The 16,622-nt window shown below is 35.0% G+C and overlaps 1 protein-coding gene across 2 annotated transcripts in view; it reads left to right on the forward strand.

Moving 5' to 3' along the window:
* The first annotated feature begins 5,367 nt into the window (after positions 1 to 5,367).
* LOC306846542 (adhesion G protein-coupled receptor L2-like) overlaps positions 5,368 to 16,622 on the forward strand; it is a 135,189-nt gene continuing 123,934 nt past the window's right edge. The window contains exon 1 of one of the 2 annotated variants that reach the window (XM_079379988.1): positions 5,368 to 5,962. The gene's annotated coding sequence lies outside the window, so the exon portion shown is untranslated. The remainder of the gene's footprint in view (positions 5,963 to 16,622) is intronic. The other variant, XM_079379989.1, reaches the window with a different exon arrangement.

Genomic DNA, 16,622 nt, shown 5'->3' on the forward strand with positions numbered 1-16,622 from the left:
TGGGGGAAGTCAAAATGCATCAAAGCACCAAAACAATGTTCAAAACCGTATTTTAGAATATTATATTCTATTTAGCTGGTTCTAATTTCTTCACTTGAAAGAGATATTTTGAATTGGACTGCATTTAAACCGCTAGCTGTCAGCAATTTATACTGCACTTTTAAGATTTTATTTATCCGAAACATGCCTCACTACAAATCTAGTGAAATGCTGTAATCATACCACGAAAATAAAGCATAACTGAGCTAAACTCATGAGTTGACTGCATTCGTTCACCGTGAACGGAGCCGTTCTGAGGCACCAGATCACGAGCTGATCGATTTGGGATTAAGACATATTGTGCTTTCGGTTTTAATTCGTTTGACAGATACTATGCCAAATCATAATGGCCCAAAACACAACTGTAAAGACCTTTTGTGTTAGAATAAGAAGTTTAAATATATTTTATCTATCGTTTCATATCGTCATGTGACCACGAAAATATCGAGACAGTTTTGCTATCGCGATATCACGATATTGATAATACCCTTACATTCCTACGATGTGGATAATATCTTTACAAATCACTGGAATAATGTGGACATGTAAGGTCATTTAAATTACACTTTTATGATATTATAAAGTATATTTGACACTAGATCTCTCTATGTGAGACTAGTTAAATAATCCCTTTACTTTGCATTAACCTGAACATTGTTGCCTATAAGCATTTATTTCATGTGTCATTGAATGGAAGAAGACAGGCTCTCCGGAGCGTGCATAAACGACACATCCTTTAAGACTTCATGCTTTCATAGACAACATAGGAAACAGGGGAAGTTCTTGTTTTTTAAGTTTCATTACAAGTTTGTCACACATCAGAAATCAAAAGCAATTAATACGGGAAAATTCACAGGATAAGCATAACTCAGGAACATCAGTGAAATTTCAAACAAACTGGGGCAAACAAAATATTTGTTTGAGATTACAATATTCTTTCCCTTAATGGATAAAATTTGTATTATTATAAACATACCTTAAATTGCAGAATGATTCTTTAAGAAAACTGCAGTGCCTGTGCACTGTCCCTCATTTTCATTAGAGCCCAAATCTGTTTAAGTCTTGCTGAATCCGTTCTTTTCTCAAGAGATGCTTATATGAGCACGGTTCATTTACAGCACATATGGTTTTAAATCCTTACATGTATACGCTGAAGTCCCTGAGCTCACGGTGTCGTGGACATTAATATTTGACTGATTCAGAAAAGATGAATCACTGTCTGGTTTAATTAGTGTTGAGTGCAGCATCACAGTTTTCAGTCTCTCATAGACATCTGAGCAGCGGGTGAAGGATAGAGTCGACTTCAGCAGCAAAGAATGTGATTTCAGAAGTGGGTTATGAAAGCAAGCTTGTGGGTGGACTGCATGCCATGTGCTTTGTCTCCCATTAAAAGGCCCTGAAATGTGTTTCATTAAAAAACATAGTCTTGACGGAGAGTCATCCGCACAACAGTGCATGCATCTTTTTGTACCCCATCAAACCAATGACTCTTTTACCGCAGATATATCTTGCTGCAGTTCTTCTCCAGCGCTCTCTTATTAGCGGTGTGACACTTTCTGACAAGTTCTCAGTTCTTTTTGAGGTTTTCTCAGCATAGAGAACAATATGTCTAAAAGGGAAACACATGTACGAATGGAGAGAGTACAAAGAGGAGGCTGATGAGAACATTGAAGCCTGTGCATGTGAATGGAAAACATTAGATATTTGCCTGCTGGAATCTGTCTTTAGCTGAACTGAAATGCGTACATATACAGAATACAATCAGTATCTATGCTTATTTGACTGGTTGTTAGTGACAAAACATTTTTTTCAAAATGTTATAATTTTTCTAAATTATTTAAAAAACAAAAGCAAATTTATATGAATGTGACAAGTTCTTAGAAGTGATATATATTTTTATTTATTACCGTATTTTTGGGAGAAAAACTACGTTTGTTTTATTGTTTGTTTGGTTTAAAGTGCTGAAACCATCACATAAAATTAAGAAACATGAAATATTTTTCCCTTATACCTTGATTACATCTGCACACATTTGAATTATAATTTTAAATCTTATTTTAAGGTTTGTTTTCTTAGACTTTACTATTTGAAAACCAAGTCATCAAATGTCTAATTGTGAATGGAGGAACAGATGAATGTGAACCCAATCGCAGGGATTATTTATTTATTTATTCATGCATGCATTCATTCATTCCGGTCAAAATAGATTTTGAATATATGCTAAATATAGTGCGGAAAACAGTGAAATCTGTTTTATTTTTTTATTTGAAAATATATTTAGTTTCAATCTTCATATACATAAATATATTTCAAAATGTGTTTTGGGGCAAGAAAAGGCTTTTCCAATATATATATATATTTATTTTGGAAAATTTTAAAGTATATGTTCCTCGCTGATTTCAAATGTTTTATATGTTCACACGTGCAAGACAACAAATAAGGTTTTTCTTCAAATGTATTTGAAGTGTCTTTTATGTGGAAGTCAAAATAATGCCTTTAAAAATATATCTTTAAAATATATTTTTAAAAATACACAAAAATGCCCATAAAATTTATTTGTTTTGAGATATTGAGAAATTATTTTGAGATATTTTAGTAAAACTATTTATTGTTTACAATGTATTGTATATTTTGAAATATATATTTGTTTGTTGTTTTTAGTTATTTTGTTTGACATTCACAATTTCACATTCTGTTGCTATTTCATTTGCTTACATGCTTACATATCAAATTGAGTTTTTCCAAATGTTCTAATTGTGTAACTGTAGATTACATAACAGTGGATACATAAAAAAAAAAAAAATAGATAGATTTATATATATCATGCAAATAAGACACACATCATACAGTAAAACTGAATATAATGAATGTCACCATCTCTTTGCATTTTCTTCTGTTTGTTCAACCTACAGCTTAAACACAGCTTTTTTCTTCTCAAATTACAATGTTACACCTGTTTTAATTTATTCTTTATTATGTAAAATGATGTCTATTAATACATGCGTGCACACCACTAATCCACTCGCTTTGCACCTTGTGAATCTGACCCAAATTCACTGCTTTCCTTTTTTCAAAATATTATTAATATTGACGCCGCATATAAAAGATCTGACCTGCCTATGTTCTTGTGATGAAAAAAATATGGAAATTCATCTTTTTTCTGAAGCAAAACTTGTTTTATTTACATAAGCGCAGTAGCAAAATGAGTTCTGGTTCAAATGAGAAAATCTCAGCTATATAGTGGTGAGGAAATGAAGATGGTGTGTTGAAACAAATCTCTTTACTTTTCTCATGCTCTCTTTACAGCTAAGACTGGGCTTCATTTCTCAAAATGAAAACCGTTCTTGCTTTTTTTCAGAGGAATTCTTGTCTGAACAGGAATCGCAATGATAAAAGCCTCTGCTATGTTTCAATAACCTGACTATAGTTGCAGCACATGTCATTTGTTCCCTCGGCTCTCCTGAGGCGGGCTGGGGCCCCAGAGCTATTACTCAGGGGAGATACTACTGACACCACCGGGAACAAATGGCTGGACAAACATTTTTTTTGTTGGGTGAAGTGTTGAGATGACTGCATGCGGCTCAAGTTACCACTGAGTCTGCCTGATTCATTCATCTCTGCCGTTCTGCTGCCCACTTCCTGCTGATCCCACTCTTCTCCAAACCTCATTCATCACACACACGGATTTGTCCCGAATTTCCTCCTTAATCCAAGAGAAATCACGCAGCTCCGAATCAAAGGGACAGTGGGATCAATATGTTACAGTATAACACAAACAGATTGTGCTTATCAACCATAATTGAACTAATATAAATCCATGTGAACCGTCACTTCATTGCACTGTAAAAAGTGGACAAGTGTAGATATTTATTTTTTAAAGAGCTTTTGTACCTAATCTTAAAATGCTTTAGTTGTAGTCATGTAAGTAAATACTCTGACTTTGAATTAAAACCAGTATATTTAGATGTTAATGCTTGAGGCTTTAGGCGACAGCATGGGGTGTTTGTCATGAAAAACGGTTCGCAAACTAACTGCATTGGTTGAATTGAAAATAAATTAAAATAAATAGTACCTTATCTCACTTTTATAATAGATGATTCCATACAAATCAACATTTTTGCCCATTACTGTTAGTGTTATGCTAAAATAATTGTAAACTGATTACATAATTGTTGTTTATTATGTAATAAATACACTGTACAGACGGTTATTACAGTTAAATAAAACTAAAATTAAAACCACAAAAAAAGTAAAATAAACATTAACTGAAATAAAATATCAAAGAATTGTATATTTCAGCTTGTTGCCAAGTAAACATTTCTCATTTTAATTTATCTTGACTTGATGTATTAAAATAAGCAAATTAAATTACATAAACACATACAAAACAAAAACTACATAAAACTAAAACTTTAACTAAAGTTAAAATGAAAACAGTGTAACTGATTACATATAATCTCATGTAATCCGATTCCAAAAAGTAAGTACTAAATCAATTATATCACATTTAAAATGCTCAAGTTGATTTTTTTTTTTTTATTAGATTGCATACTACATTACAAACCTCAGTTTGGGAAACCCTGGCATACTGTAATGTTAAAAACACTTCATGATGTTGATAACAAAGAATGGAATAGATTTTCTTACATGAATTAGATCAAAAGTAATTTACAAGTGTTCATAATATATTGCCTAATATGTGACCCTGGACCACAAAAAATAAATTGAGATTTAAACATCACCTGAATAAATAATCTTTCCATTGATGTATGGTTTGTTATGATCGGACAATATTTGTCTGAGATACAACTATTTGAAAATCTGGAATCTGAGGGAGCAAAAAAATCTAAATATTGAGAAAATCTCCTTTAAAGTTGTTCAAATGAAGTTCTTAGCAATGCATATTACTAATCAAAAATAAATGTTGACATATTTATGGTAAGAAATTTACAAAATAACTTTATGGAACATGTTCTTTACTTAATATCCTAATGATTTTTGGTATAAAAGAAAAATTGATAATTTTGACCCAAACAATGTATTTTTTGGATATTGCTACAAATATACCCCAGCGACTTAAGACTGCTTTTGTGCTCCAGGGTCACATTTGTGTAATCCAATGCATTTATGTTACAAACTACAATTATGTAATTTGTAATCAGTAACGGATTACAATTTGTAAGTAGCCTAATCTATCCAGCTCTGTATATAAAGAAGTATCTCAATATTTGGCTCTGTACACAGAGCAGTGTTTTGGAGGAAGTCGGATTTTATATCACCGTCCCAAGGCAAACTTTTGGCAGTGTTTGGACAGTTGTTGAGAAGAGAGACTTCCATGAGGTTTATGGCCCCTCGAATGGGGTTGAGTTTGTAGGCCAGGTGCCGCTCCTCTCCAGTCCGGGTTTTCCAGCGCGCCTCTGCAGTGAGACACGCAGCCGGCTCGACGCGCAAGCCGTCTCTCTGCTCCGGGATCGCGGTGCGCTTTCCGCAGTACCAAACGAGTGGAATTTCCTCAAGTTTTCAGAAAAAGCGCACTCCTTCATCTGAGTGTGCGGCGGGTCCCGTCTCGGTATTGCACACGGGCGTTCAGAGGGAAACCGGTCGGGCCATCGCGACGACGAAAGGGCGCATGGCTTTGATTTAAACGCGCATTCACTGCGCTCTGCTCCAAACCGAGTATTGCATGGAGCGGGACAACTCCGGCTGTTGAAAACGGCGAAATGCTCCTTTCAAACGTGACTTGGGTGTTCGCTTGTCTCAGCTTTCTATATTCGTAGGCCTAATGTGGTTTGCTTTCTGGACTGCGCGGATCTGCGATCTACCTGAGCGCGCGATGAAAGTCTTTGTGCGCTGATTTAGAGGTGACTTAGAAAACCTCGCTTTTTATTGCGTCAATAGATCTGCTGGGACTATTCCTCAATCCGTGAGTATCATTCACATTATCCATATCACCGTTTTACGCACTACGCGTCCGAATACCGTGTTTTTGCATTTCTACACATCCACAGACTCGGGTGTTAAAACACTGGAACAGAGAGCAGCAAAACTGCAGGGTTTTAAACGAAACATTTGGAGGATCAAGATCTCACTTAGACTACTAGTTTTTAAAGATTTAATTTAAGGGTTGAAAGCATGCAGGGTCAACTAATTGTGCGTGCATTGTTTCAGTAATGCATAAAAGGGGCACTTTATCTTAGTAAGACTTTTTTTTTTTTCTTTAAAAAGAACAGGATGAGGGCCAGATGTGATTTTCGTAGGAGGCAATACATCTTACTTATCTGTCGTTGAATTATCTCTATAGGAGAAATATAGAGACCTGTGCAATAAAACGAAAATTTATGGTGCAAAAACACTATGAGGGACAGTATAGTTTCTCAAACTATAGGTGGAAAAAACAAAAGCCCACTTTCCTTCTTCATTGTGTGTGTGTGTATATACATGATATGCATGATTGCCTTAGCCTACTACAATATTTCCAAAGCAACTAGCATAGTGTGTAGAAGTTTCAGCAGTAAAATAAAGGAATAGAGTAGTTTAACACTCTGGTTTGTTAAGACTAGTTCAGAATGGGATATTTTGGGACAAGCCCAGTTGAATTTGTTTTTGCTTGCCTTTTGAAGGTCCATGCACAGCAGCTAAATTAAGATCATTTTACTGCACATGCATTATTAACCATGCTATGAGCTGCTCATGAGAAACACACTCATGGAGCTCGTGTTTGTCATCTGAATCTGTGCGGAGCAACTGATAGTGTATCTTCGGCTGAGTGCCACATACAGGCAATAAATAACACACAATCAAATTTGTAATGGAAATGGAAGCATTTTCACATTTTGCCTCATTATATTACTTTAAAAAAATACTTATGGAAGCATCAGTTTGAATCTTAAATAAACCGCAATATGGTTGTCAAATTTGAATTCGGATTAGGTGTTCACACAGGACAATGAAAAACGGTAAATTGGAGCAGAGCGAAATAAACCTGAAAGCAAGCTTTCACTTACAACGACGTGATGTATGAATCATTTTAAAAAAGGACTGAAATGCATCAAGTATGTGGATAACCTGAAGATATAAAAATAAAGGACTCATCCACGTGGAAACCCCCGCAGTTTACATTTGAAATGTTCAGCCTCAGATCTGTATTATGAGTCATTGTTTAGTGCTCGTTCATTTGAATGCAGAGAGTGAACTCACATGAACAAATGCACAGTTGTGGCGCGCTCCATTTGTTGTGCATGTCTTTAGAGGAAGTGCCATCTCCGCTCACATCAACTGCCTGTGATTTCTAGCGCTTCGTCTCCAAGCCTGCATCTACATAACAAAGTGGTTGAATCTCAATTGCTAAAAACTTGAGCCACCAGCATTCCCTCCCAAAGTATGGCTAAACAGTTGTATTCTTACATCTTTGAAACATACTGTTTTGCCATTTATCATACACTCTTAAAAATAATTTTTCTTTATTGTCATCCACAGTTCCACGAAGAACCTTTAGCATCTGTGGAACTCTTTCATTCCATAAAAGACACTTTATAGCGGAAAAAGAATTTTTTTTTTTTTTAAATGTTCTAAAAACTGTTAATAAAATGTTCTTAGAACATCACTGTGAAAACGCTCTTTTTGGAAGCCTTTTTAAAAAAAAAAGGTGTTTACAGTGATTGGGTTTTTCATTGAATAAATTAGTTAATTTTTACATTTTATTTTTCCCAAATGTAATTAGTTTTATCCTGGTTGCTTAACCATTCTTTTATCCCTGAGAAATTCCTAGTCAGAAAGTCTTAAAGGCTGTGTACAGAATCCAGATATCCACTGTCAGAGGTTTTAGGGTGTTTTGACTTGGAATGTTCTAAGAAAGGTTTTATTTTTTAAGTTATTTCACTGTCGTTTGTGGATTCTTAAAGCTTCACCAACACTCTTTGGCTGCTCTATCGCGATTTGTAGTTGAAAAATAAAATTGCAGTTTACTTGTAGTAGATCTGTTAGACTGTAACCACACTTTTCACCAGTATAGTCATCTCAAATTTCCTTGTATAGCATGTTTCGCTATGCACATTATTTCAAAGCAGCTTTACAAGAAAAAAAAAAACATGATGTTAATGTTTCTAATATCTTCATGCTGTATAGTTGCAAGCAGATTAGAGCTGGTCAGTAATATAGCATATTTTGATATAAAAGCGATCAGGCAGTTACTACAGTAAAACAATGGTACTTCGCTACTCTCATCTGAAAAGAAAATAAATGACTGATTGTTGAAGGAACTTTTATTAATTATAAATTTAGATTTTACAGTTGTTGGTGGAAACTTTGATTACCATGGTGTGTTTTTGTAATTCTAACAGACCAACAGTAATCTGAGAAATGTGTAAGTTTTTATCTATATAGACAGTTTTAATAGCAGCAGTTGACCTGATTGATTCTCTTTCGGCAATCCACCGGGATGATTAGTCTATTGATTGGATGTTTTGATCTTAATCATGCTCTGTAACACACGTAATGAGTTGTGGCTCACGCTGAATGCAGTCTCACAGTCTGAAGGTGTAAAACGGGCCGCTTACTGTTTTTTCTGAAAGAAGGCTGTTGTCAGAGTCGGTAGCATTGTGGGTATTTCTCCCACACTTTGCACTTTGTTCAAGTCCCGGCTTGTGGTCCCTTTCCTGATCCCGTCACATTGAACCGTCCTGTCAAAATAAAGCCAAAGAATGCCAAAATGCATATGCACGCTTTGAACATGGCCGTTCAGAAGAAAACTGCATTGAAAAGAGCATTCAGCTATATCGTATTACACCACTGGTTTCTTTTACCACTATTTACCGGCTCCATCCGCCAAAAGACTTTGTCTGTCGAAAGCAATAACGGCTCAAGAACTTGGGGTGAAAGGCAGAAAGGGGTTAGTACTCGGAGCTGCTGGAAAAAATGGTATGGAGCCGTCTGCAATGAGGAGCGATGCATCTGGAAAAGTTCAATGATGTTTTTGCAGTGGAAAAATTCAGTTGATGCACTTCATGCATAAGGAATGTTGATCATTTTTAAATGCCTCTCATATTACATCAAAATGAACTGCAGCCATAGATCGTTAGTTACAATCATTAGGATTATGAATTGACAAACGTGTGAATGAGGATTTCTTGTCCTAAATTGGCTGTGAGTCCTGTCCTCGTACATGTGTTCACAACAACCTTTGATTGTATTGAAGTAATAACAGTTTCCAGAATGCGCTTTGAATTTGTTTCACTCCTTAAATTCCTTAAAGTCTAGTCGATGAATGGAGATTGATCTCTAGTTTGCTAAAATCCCCACAGAAATGATCCGGATGCTCAAGTGCTTGGTGTATCTTATTTCTGCTGTCCTAGAAAGGCTTGTTTCTTTCTCGCATTACTGCTTAAACTTGCATTCGTGATGCTGCATGCAAGCAAGCTGCTACAATTAAGTCTTGTTATACAAAAAAAAACAAAAAAAGTGATTATTTTTTGATTCACTCAAAGGTAAAAATGTGACCCTGGACCACAAAACCAGTCATAAGGGTACATATTTCAAAATTGAGATTTATACATGATCTGAAAGCTGAATAAATAATCTTTCCATTGATGTATGGTTTGTTAGGACAATATTTGTCTGAGATACAACTATTTGAAAATCTGGAATCTGAGGGTGCAAAAAAAAAGAGAAAATCACCTTTAAAGTTGTCCAAATGAAGTTCTTAGCAATGCATATTACTAATCAAAAATTAAGTTTTGATATATTTACAGTAGGAAATGTACAAAATATCTTCATGGAACATGATCTTTACTTAAAGGAACACTCCACTTTTTTTGGAAATAGGCTCATTTTACAACCCCCCCCCCAAGAGTTAAACAGTTGAGTTTTACCGTTTTTTATCCATTCAGCCGATCTCCAGGTCTGCCGGTAGCACTTTTAAATAAAAAGTTGAAATTTTCTAGGCCGATATGACTAGGAACTATACTCTCATTCCGGCGTAATAATCAAGGGACTTTGCTGCCGTACCATGAGTACATTACATGTGCTTTGTAATATCATCAGGCCTTCTGCACCCACGGTACGGCAGCAAAGTTTCCGTCGGTCTTTATGCACGATGTAACTACAGAAGAGTCAAGCTTTAAATAGGAAAATGATCTAAACTCTTTAGTCTTGTTTGATGACCAAATGCTAATGGTCTAATCCGATTCAATGATCTAAGCTAAGCTCAAAGTGCTACCGCCAGACACGGAGATCGGCCGAATGGATAAAAAAACGGTAAAACTCAACTGTTTAACTCTAGGGGAGTTGTAAAATGAGCCTATTTCCCCAAAAAGTGGAGTGTTCCTTTAATATCCTAATGATTTTTGGCATAAAAGAAAAATCAATAATTTTGACCCATACAGTGTATTTTTGGCTATTGCTACAAATATACCCCAGCGACTTAAGCGACTGCTTTTGTGCTCCAGGGTCACATATGTACACTTTAGCTACTACTGTTTACCTTTAAGGTACCAATATGCAACATTTAGGGTTAAATGAGGAACAAATTTGTACCATTTGAAAAGGATGCCACCCCAGTTACAGCTTTTGTACCTTTTTTTCCCCGAGTTTAGTTGCTAATGATACTTTGTAGTATGGAGTATAAAAATGTAATATTTCCAAATGAAATGCTATGAGAGCCAAATCATATTTATGTCAGGAAACAACACAATATCAGTTGTGTATCAACAGAATATATATAGCTAAAGTGCTTTGACCCTCATGAGGAGTCTATTACAAAAAAACTAAACAAAAAAAACGGAGCAGGTCAGGAAATGCCAAGCTGTAATTGTGTGGTTGAATTTGCATGGATAGAAGACACTGGCACACACAAGTAACTTTATGCAAAAATGAAAATGCATGCCTACCAACCAATAGCATTTGCAATATATATATATTTTTTTGGCCTTGTAAGATCATACAATTGTGTTTTTGTTATTTAATATTTAAACTCAAATCCAAATGCATTGTGTATGTGGTGAAAATATTTTCCAGATATAATCTAATTTGTGTTTGCTCCATCGCTGATGTTTTGGCAGGAGTTTCTCAGTCACTGGTGTTGAAAGCGTGAGGCTGAAGGTGGATCTATCTGAATGAGGATTTGTTTGGCCATCATACTCACATCTGATTGATTTAATTACACACAGACAGCTTCGCTCAGCATAGTTCCTCTGACAAAATGTTGTCTCTGTTTTCTTCGGCTTTAAGCTTAATATATTAATATACCTTTATAGCGTGTTTATAGTAAAGTAGAATAATTTTTTATATGAATGTCGATCTGGTGTTTAAATCTTTTTCTCATTTTACAAAAAAATAAAAACATTTAATTATCAGCGAGTAGCTTCATGTAATTAATATATTACATTTATTTATTTACATTTAATTTGTGCATATTTATGCTTTCACAAATCTTACTTTGCTGGTGCAAATAATTTTGCAATCATTTAACTTTCATTAAAAAACAGTATAAAATTGTAAGAGATGCTTTTGAAAAACAGAGCTTTTTGAGTGACAATGATGAGAAATATTGATCGTCTAACACCGTTTTTTTGTGAACAAAGGCTGTTAAAATAGTGTTTTTAAAGAGAGCTCTGTCAAAAAGCTCTCTTGTCTTGGTTATTAGACTGCTTTGTATTGCAAGAGGCAGAACAAAGCTCTACAGGTCAGATTTCTTTCTGATCTTACAAAACAAGAGAGAAAAGACAGAAAGGGCGCTAGCGTTCCTGCCGCTGTCGTTCAGCTGGTAAAGCATGCTGCTAGAATGCCACAGATTCCTCTGAAAACACAAGCTGTTTGCATGGCCATCGTCACTCAGCGATTCACTAATGAAGGCTAAAATGTTGGAGAGGAAAAAGTGTGTGTTCCTGTAGAAGTGTTTCTCAGCTGCTAATGTGTGTGAAACAGATGGGAGAAATGAAGATAGTGCTGTATAGACGATGGGAATGCTTTTGTTCAGTGTTTTAAGAGTTGAAGTGATTTTGGTGAAGCTGGATTTGTAAGTAATATGCTTGCTTGGACTTGAAATGTAAGAGTTTTTAATGGCAGATTTATTCATAAAATAAAATTTGAATGGGATTTCTAATGAAAGTCATTTTTGCTCTAGATGGATATATGCAGGGACTAAAATCAACACTTGCCAAATTCAAAATGTGAATAAAATCAATGTTGGCGAGTATGAAATAGTGTCACTCACCAGTTGGCTGATAAGACTTTTTATTTTTTATTTTGATTAATTCTAACAATTCATGAGCCGCTCATTCTAACAGTGTTTTCAGTGTTTTGTTCAGAGTAAATACGGCTCCACATAAACTCCATCTCTGAGTCGCATATAATGTTCATTAGAAAAAAAAACAAAAAACATGCACCAAATATCTTCCCAAAATTAGCATGAGAATGGCTTATGAATTTGTCAACAAACGAGCCATTTCAAGAGATGCTTGGAGGAGAAAACAACAGACATCCGTATTAGTATTGTAATTGTACGGTTTATACAGAGGTGGCCAAAATGATGAGAACACTAGTATTTTCAGCAGCTAAAAATGGTTTTAAGTTGGTTATTTCTATCTTTTGCTGTAATGTGTCAGTAGGAAATATCAGTTTATGCTTCAAGAAACCTACCTGCAAAGAAAAACAATGCTCGAGTTCACCGAAGGCAAAAGCTGCTTTAAACACAAAGGACGCTCACACCAAATGTTGATTTAATTTGAATAGAAGTTAATTGATAAAGAAAATCTATTTCTGACAGCATCCTCATTTTACAGCATTTTTACCTAAAACTTTTAACAGTACTGTAGTTTTGCAGATATACAAGTAATAATAATAATTAATTTTATTTACTATTATTATATAAATTAAATTTAAGAAGTATTTTATAATTCAATAGTTTTATAGTGATTTTTCTTTGATTCGATTTTTTTAGAATTTGATTAATAATGATAATTATATATACATTTATGAAATATTTTATAGTTCAGTAGTGTTATAGTGGTACTTATTGATTCCATTTTTATAATCAAAGTTAATAATAATAACAACAATAATTATTATTCTCTCTATAAGATGTTTCCCCAATTTTCTTTCTTTCTTTCTTTCTTTCTTTCTTGCTTTCTTGCTTTCTTTCTTGCTTTCTTGCTTGCTTTCTTCAGTACACTTCAGTGGCATTAACGCGACAATTCATATGAAATATCTGTGAATACCAATAAACCATGTTAGTGAGATGAGCTTGGGGGATTACAAAGAAACGTAAGTGTAAAAGCAAGCTTCAGCTAATGATTTAAACCCTTCTACTTATGATTTGAAGATTTTAAGTCATGTACAGTGACATTAGGTCTTTCCATCCACCTATTTCTATGAGCATTTGGGAATATCACATAAATAAATGTTGGATGGAAATGCCAAGATGTGCATGAGTTCTAAAAATGCAGTTGAGTAGTAGAAAAAATGTGCATAAACTACGATGGAAACAAATGTACTGAATAAATTCCACCATGCGTATCATGCGCGTCATGTGATGTTGCACGATGGGACAGGATAACTGGAATAACCAGTGGACCGATCTCGTTGCACAGCATCTGAACGTTGAGCAAGCTTAAAAAGTTAAAGGCAACCAGTTTCATCAGATTTAGAGTTTTCTCAACTTTTTGTTGAATAAACTTAAAACAAGTTGAGAAAACAAAAAAATCTGCTGAAGCTGGTTGCCTTTAACTTTTTAAGCTTGCTCAACTTTTTTTTTTTTTTACCGTGTTCTCTGATAGAAATGACTGCATTTAATGTGCTTTGTCTGCTTGCTCTGATGTGCAACTAATTTATAATACATGAAAGTGATTATAATCAGTGGTTTTCTTAGTGATATTTAGTGCCAGTTTACCAGTAAGTGACAATTTTGTTTTATGCAATATTCAAATTTTGTGCATAAGTTAAATTCCCATGTTTGGATGGAAACACAGCTATTGTGTGTTAAGTGAAGCTGTATTCCACACCTAACCTAACGCTGTGTTGGTGAACAGGACACATTAGCAGTGTTTTAAGCACACCCTGCTGGAGCTGCCAGCTTTGAGTGATGGATGGCAGCGAGAGGCTTTCTGCTCTGTGGATAGCAGGGTGATGAATGGTTAGAGGTCTTGTAGCTCCATCTATCAGGGATTAACATTGACCTGTGAGACTCCGGCGGCCCCAGGCTCCTGCGCCACAACAAACGCCTGCATTAACATGGAGAGAGACCATGCTAGAGGCTAGAGCGATAATATATTTGTGCTCCTCTGAGGGAATTTCTAATTAATTTGATTATGTTGTAGCTGAGAGCAAGCACACACAGATATTGGCAGGGAATGTTGTATATATTGTGTGTGTCAAGATAGTAGTTTCTGATTATGCCATGTTTATCATGATTATTTTTTTCATGTCCATATTGATATCTGTCACAATCTCTATTTACCATTAAAGGTAAACAGGGCTTGAAATTGTGACCGTTTTGGTCGCATGCTCCCAAAATCATGCGCGACCCAGTTCACCCCATAATTAAAATTACCGTTATTCACTCAAGTTGTTCCAAACCTGTATGAGTTTCTTTCTTTTGTTGAATACAAAAGAAGATATTTTGAAGATGTTGGAAACCAAACAGTTGTTTTCCAGTGTATTTTGTATTTTTTTCCATACTGTGGAAGTCAATGGCTAGCGGCAACTGTTTGGTTACCAACATTATTCAAAATATCTTGTTTTCCATTTTATTTTATTTTCTGGATTTTGTGTGATTTAATACAAATTTCAAGTACAAATTTCTGATTTAATCTAATGCAAATAAAACATTTTTTGTGTGAAATTAATTCATAAAACTTAACAAAACAAACAATTATTTAAACAATCAAAATAGCAATTTTCATTGCAATTTGCATGACATTCCTTAAAATATCTATTTTTAATATTTTAGTATACAGTTGTAATGTTTCTGTCATAATTTATTCCAAGTTAAACTAAACTTATTTTGGCTTTTCAGTGTATATTTGATGGTAGTTTTTATCAAATGAAATGGTGTAAATCTGCTGTAGTGATAGTCAGAGCAGCTCTGGAGATATATTGAGACACAGACACATAAAACACTGTTTCAGTTTGTGTGTAATGGACAAAACTACGGCAATCATTCACACAGAGACTCAAAGAGCATGCAGACTTAAATGAGCTGACCGACTCTAGTCGCATTTATTTCTGCTGTTAGATGAATCCATATCAAGTAAAAATGTGTAGAGCTTATCATTGTGATCCACATAAATGTTTACTGTGATCTTGATATGGTTTATCGCCCAGCTCGAAGTAGAAAGCACATGTGGAGTCACACAGGTTGATGTGTTAACACATGCTGCATTATTTTATGACAGTGTTCTGAAGTGCTGTGCCAAACGCTTATGAATCATCGTCTCGGTACTAATGGCTGTGAGAAGGACCTTAATCAACCCGTCTGACAAAAAAATAAAAAAGGAGAAAAACCGCATACAAGCATTTAGGGCATGCAAAAAAAACTTCAAAAAGATGTTTTGCAACGTCTGTGCATGTTCTCTATCAAAGCTGTTGCCACTGTGACGGTACCCTTTCAAACGATAGTAATATGAATATAATATTAGGAGTAGAATACAATATTGGGGTAAAAAGATACAAAAGTGTACCTCTTTTTCTGAGAGTGTCGAGCAAAATTGGCTGCATTTTATGTTTTAATTGTGACTTATTTTTTATACAGATATTTATTTGCCACTTATGCTTTTCCATTGCCCTAAATTGATGCGTAAATCTAAGGTGTCCCCTATTTCTTTATGTATGTGAAGATGAACAGATGCAGAAAGCCAGACGGCTGTGGTGTTTAATTCCTTCCCTCCCTCTTGATTGGTGCTGATTCGTTCCATTTCGAACAAGCGTGTGAATAAGGAGGCATGACCGTCCTGCTATAGATGCGATGCTAAAGCGAGTGTGTTGATCACCGAGGCGAGCGGGAGCATGATTGCTGATTGCTCGGGGTTTTAATTATGGAAATCATGAGCTGTTAAGAGTGCTCAAAGCTTTGAGCTATTTGCTAATGGTGAAAGTCATAAAAATAGTACACTGAGTTTTGTTGCACTACACTACAGTCCGAGATTTGTTTCATGCTTGTGGTTGTATATAGTAACATTTAGCATACTTGGAATTGAAAAACAGTTTCTGGATTATAATTACAGACAACGTATTATATTATAAAGTAAAGGTAATAAGTAACAAAAACACGTAGCCTATTAAAAAGTAACAAATGTTCATTTGCTGTGAGAAAAATCCCCCCCCCCCCCCCCCCCCCCCCCCAAAAAAAAAAAAATTAATATGGGCTTTTTAGGGTCACTTCCCTTATTTACTGTTGCAATTCTTTTGGTGTATTGTGATTTTAAATGAGCTTCATTAACAGCCAAGATGCTGAGAATGCAGCTGATACCTGTTATTGAACAAATTAATACATTTATGCCCCTCCCCCATTTTTGTAAAACTGCTTTAAACATCTCTCAGGAAGCTTTTTTGTTGTCGCCGTTGTTTTATGTGTCATAAATTGTATTGAAAAT

This window comes from Barbus barbus (genome assembly GCF_936440315.1).
Source record: "Barbus barbus genome assembly, chromosome: 26".
Lineage (NCBI taxonomy): Eukaryota > Metazoa > Chordata > Actinopteri > Cypriniformes > Cyprinidae > Barbus > Barbus barbus.